Here is a 5,393-nt window from a genome sequence, read left to right as displayed (position 1 = left end):
GAGCTTTTTATAACTGGTTTGAAAGGATCCATAGACTCACCCCTGACATCCAGTCAGAAGCTCACCTAACCCACAATAGAACCGGGGGAATATTTTTTTAACTATCCTTTAAAAAAGATCTTCCGAGGCGAGCCCATTATTTCCTTTGTTAGTTTGGATCAGAGTCTAATAGCCCCAACAAGTCAAAGTTGCTTTGCACTCTTGCTATGATTTGAGTCTATTCCTTTTATGTCATGTTCTCAGTGGAGGTGGAAAAGACACTGTCACCTCGATGTATGTATACCTGTTAAATTCCTGAAAACTGCTGTTAACTCTCACATTAAAATGATTGCTACCTTCTTTTCTAGTGTGTGTTTCTGACCTCTTGGTTATTTATTGTTTTCTATTGGAATTTTTGGTTTCTGTATATTTCTTTTAACAAGAAGCACCTCAGTGTGTTCACATTGTAATTTCTTTGACTTGTTTTGCATCTCCCTCTTCTCAAAAGACGCAGGGAAGAGCGTGTTCTATAAATTGCTGAAAACTCTGTGCAGACAGAGTGAAGGAAAGGGGTGGTGATATCTTATGGGAGACCAGAAATTCCCAGCCTCCGTCAGGCCAAGCAACAGCCCAATGAGGGCTTCTTATTTCAGATCCGTGCTCTGAGCCCAGTTGACAGGGTTTAGTAAACCTAAGGTACCTTGAGTTACCTGGAGTACTGAATGAACATTTGCTTGTTACTCTGTGGGCTTTATCCCAAGCTCTTGCCCATACCCTTAAGAATTTAGCAGGTTCTAGATGAGTGGCCCTGGAAGAGTATGATCTGCTGCTTTAGCCCGAATAACACCTCATGTCCCGCAGTACAGTTTAAAAGCGTGAGAACGTAGGATCAACCTCATACACTTTGTGCCAGCTCTAAGGGACCTCTTGTACCACTGGGGCGATCATTCCCCTGGGGCACGTGTCCCACGTGTCTCCCACATCACTAGGGATCATCTGGAGGGCTTACGAACAACACTTAATGGAATGTTAATAGCCATGAATCTATTTTAATGTGTATTAGAAAAAAACATGACAAGCACATAAACCCCAAGATGTGAACTTTCTTCTCAAAAGTAATCAGGGTTGAAAAGTGAGCCAAGTTTTAAAACTATTAAACAGGTAAGCACAGGAGGCAGCTTGTGACTGGAGAGGGCTATGAAGGTGGGATCAGCCAGCTTCGGGTGTGGAGCCCCTGTGGAGGGAATGCAAAGACCCTGGGCCCTCACGCTGCCCGCCACACCACACATCTCCCCTTCTCTCTTTGCTTTTCCCCTTTTTCATTCTCTCTTCAAGTTTCTCCTCTTCTGGGCTTTTTCTTACTCCCCCTTCTTCCTCAGAGCATCCCGGGTGGTCCTCTGCGTTTTAAGAGGGAGAAGGAAGAAAGCTCCCATTTATTGATCATTATTTGCGGGAAGGTCACAAACATAGTATTAGTGCGGTGTTGGGTGATTCCTCGGGAGTGCTTCTCAAATTTTAAAATGCCCATGATTATGGATAATCTGGAGAGCTGGTTAAAATGCCGATTCTGGTCCAGTAGGTCTGGGGTAGGGCCAAGAATTTTGCATTTCTAACGAGCCCCCATGTGAGCCTGATGCTACTGGTCCAGGGCCCACACTTGGAGCAGCAGTGGCTGTACTTCTTTACATAACTGTGAGCAGGAAAGGATATTTGTAGGAAGAGGATGAGCTCTGAAATCACCTCTTTTGTCTGCAGTGAAAGCAATATAACGATTAAGAACACTGTTTAGGGCTTCCTTGGTGGCGCAGTGGTTGGGAGTCCGCCTGCCATTGCAGGGGACACGGGTTCGTGCCCCGGTCCGGGAAGAACACACATGCCGCGGAGCGGCTGGGCCCATGAGCCATGGCCGCTGAGCCTGCGCGTCTGGAGCCCGTGCTCCGCAACGGGAGAGGCCATGACAGTGAGAGGCCCGCGTACCGCAAAAAAAAAAAAAAAAGAACACTGTTTACAAGTCTGCATGTCTTGCTCCATGTAAGGAATACAGGACAGTCCCTTATACTGACCGAGCCAGTTTGTAATGAAAACTTTGGGCTTAAATTGTTGCTAGGGCACTGCTAGGGGAACCAGCCACAAAGAGGGAACGTGTAACCTAATCTTATTATGTGTGAAATAAGGAGCTCTGGCCTTGGAGAGAAAGGAAGTGTTCTGTTTCACCCCCTTGCTCAGGTGACAGGCCAGCTCCGGCCTGGGCAGGCAAACCAAGGTGCCCTTTTCCATGCGGGGCTGCTGCAGAGCCCTTTCTCTGGGTACAGAAAATGGGGTTGTTGAACTTATCAGAGAGTATCTTGGTATGTCACATCTATTTGGTTATGAGAGCCAGACCCACTCTGGGTTCCGAGGGTTACAGTAGATAACAGCGTTTAGGAAACAAGCCAGCTACATACAATAGGACCCAGATTGAGGTCATATTAAAAAAGGGACTCAAATCGGGCCCAGGCTATTTTAAAGGAACGGACCCTTGATGTTATCTCACCTGTAGAGATCAGAGAGAGATGCTATTGCGTGGCCCTGCAATTTTACAGTATCCTTTCTGTTAAGGCAGAAAAATCTACAGAAGCTAAAAGGCAAGGCCATCTTTTCTTTTTGAGATTCAGCTGGAGCCAGACACTAAGCAAAAGATCAAGCCCTTCTATTGACACCAGGAGCCGCATGGTTGCAGAATATTAAGTGCTAAAATGGTTCTTGGGGACCACATGATGGTGTTTAATTTGGTGTGGGGGCAGTTGATGTATTCCGGACTCTCTTCCACCAAAAACACACCCATTCACAATCTTCCATGTCATTTCCAGGGATTAGTGGATTCCCTAGCAAATCCATGGATTTCGATTAAACACCTCTGACGTAGTACACTTCCTTCTTTTTGCAGATGAGAAAACAGACGCCCAGACAGAAGGTGACTGACTGTTGGTCTCATAGCAATGCTTGGGGTGAACTAATTAGAAAAGAGGATTTAAGAACCACAGATGTCCCCAGGGAAACCAGGGGTGAGTATCTGCACATAATTTATTTCTGAAGTCCCCGAAGTACGAAAGTTGGCCAAAAGTTTTTTGAAAGAGTTAGAACTTTGAGCTGGGAGAATACCAGTATTAGCCAAATCACATTTGAAGAAAAGTAGAAATAACTGGGCCAGAAACGTATGGGACCTAGATTTTATTATGCGTTCAAAAGACCTAAGTGAGAAGCTCCACTGCTACTTGGTAACTGTGTGCTAAGCTGTAGTTTGGGGTGTTTTTTAGGGCAGGTAATAAATTTCTTTCAGAGTTTGAAGTCACATACCAGTGTGAATCTTCCACATTCCCCCAAACTACTCAGGCAAGATGCCTCGTTGAAACAGAGGTCTCAGTTTGGCAACACACTTTGGGGTTCAGCCCCTAACACAATCCCTGGCAGAGTCTGGATGCTCAGTAAATATTTATTTGAATAAAGGGGTTTTATTTCACATTATGACAGTTTTCTGGAGATGAGAGATGCAGGAACCTGGAGAGCCACCAGTATACAATGTGTAAGTACACAGTGGAGAGCTGGGGTTCCTAGTGAAGGATTTAGAATCTCGCCAACATAATGTTGAACAAAAGAAGCCAGACACAAAAGAATACATACAAGATGATTCCACTTATTTGGAGAACACATATGGACCATATTAACCTATGCTATTAGTAACTGGAGTTCTGGTTACCTTTGGTGAGCAGGGGTTTGGTTATGGAGGGTATGTGGGAAAGAGGGCTTCTAGGGTGCTGGCAACGTTGTTTCTTGACCTGGGTGCTGGGTACACCAGTGGATTCACTTTGTGATAGATAGTTCATCAAATGATACTCCTATGACTTAGCATTTTTTTTCTTCCAGAAGTTTGTGTACAGCATAGTGATTTGACTGACACACATCATGAAATGATTTCACAATAAGTTTAGTGAACACCCGTCATCTCATATGGATACAAAATTAAAGAAATAGAAAAAAATTTTTTCCATGTGATGAGAACTCTTAGGATTTACACTCTTAGCAACTTTCAAATATAACATACAGCAGTGTTAATTATATTTATCATGTTATACATTTCATCCCTAATTTTTATTTATCTTATAACTGAAATTTTATATCTTTTGACTGCCTTTATCCAATCCCCCTTCCCCCCATCCCCTGCCACTGGTAACTACAAATCTGATCTCTTTTTCTATGAGTTGGTTTGGTTGTTTTTGAAGTACAGTTGACCTACAACACTATGTCAGTTCCTGTTACACAACATAGTGATTCAATATTTCTATACGTTTCAAAATGATCACCATGATAAGTCTAGTTACCATCAATCACCATACAAATATATTACAAAGTTTTTGACTGTATTCCCCACCCTGTACATTTCATACCCACGACTCATTTATTTTGCACCTGGAAGTTTGTATCTCTTAATCTCTCTCACCTATTTTTTTTTTTACTTTTTATTTCATATTGGAGTATAGTTGATTTACAATGTTGTGTTAGTTTCAGGTGTACAGCAAAGTGATTCAATTAAACATGTACATATATCTATTCTTTTTCAGATTCTTTTCCCAGACTTAGCACTCTTTTATGTGTGTTGTACTTCAATAAAAATGTTCACTTAAAAACACACACACACACAATGAAGGATCTAGGCCAGTGCTTCTCAAACTTGAATGTGCATACAGGTCACCTGCATATTTTATTAAGATGCAAACTTTTGACTCTTTTGGTCTTGTGTAGGGCATGAGAGTTTGCATCACTAGGGGCTGGTATCTTCAGGATCTTTCCTTAGAGAGATCCAGAGGTCTGAGGAAAGTTTCCTGGGCCTCTCCTTACCTGCGATGAAGCAGATGGGGTGCAGGGATGTTAACCTAGTAGGTTATTAACAGACAGAGCGTGGTTTCCAAGGCCAGCCCATACTTGGGTGGGCTGTGAAATTCGCCTGCTCTCAGCACCTTTGCGGAGGATTTTCTGAGTGCTGGGTGGTGATCAGAGCCTAGAGTTGTGCCACTTGAGTGAAGTGACCAGCCTTTGTCCAGCCCCTGCAGCCCACATTAGGGACCCTGGCCTGTCTGGCCCATAGAAGCCCCCGGCTTACCCCAAAGAGCACTCTAAGGGTGTTGGGAGCCTGGCTCCCTCTGTCCACATGCACGGGCGAAAAGGGATTGTCAGCCATGACCGCTGTGTAAGTGAATTGGACTTCACAGCTCCTCTGTAAAACTCTGCAGGATATAGATGCCCAACTTATATCAAGAAAAACCATGATTTTGAGTGGAAAAAAAGCAAGTCACACACAATATGATTCCTTTCATAGAAGCAGTAAAGCCAGGCAAAACTAATCAATGCCTTGTTCAGGGATAGAGATGTAGCTAGTA

Source organism: Phocoena phocoena, chromosome 9, assembly GCF_963924675.1.
Source record: "Phocoena phocoena chromosome 9, mPhoPho1.1, whole genome shotgun sequence".
NCBI lineage: Eukaryota > Metazoa > Chordata > Mammalia > Artiodactyla > Phocoenidae > Phocoena > Phocoena phocoena.
The sequence above is the reverse complement of the archived record's forward strand: the minus strand, read 5'-3'. Positions refer to the sequence as shown.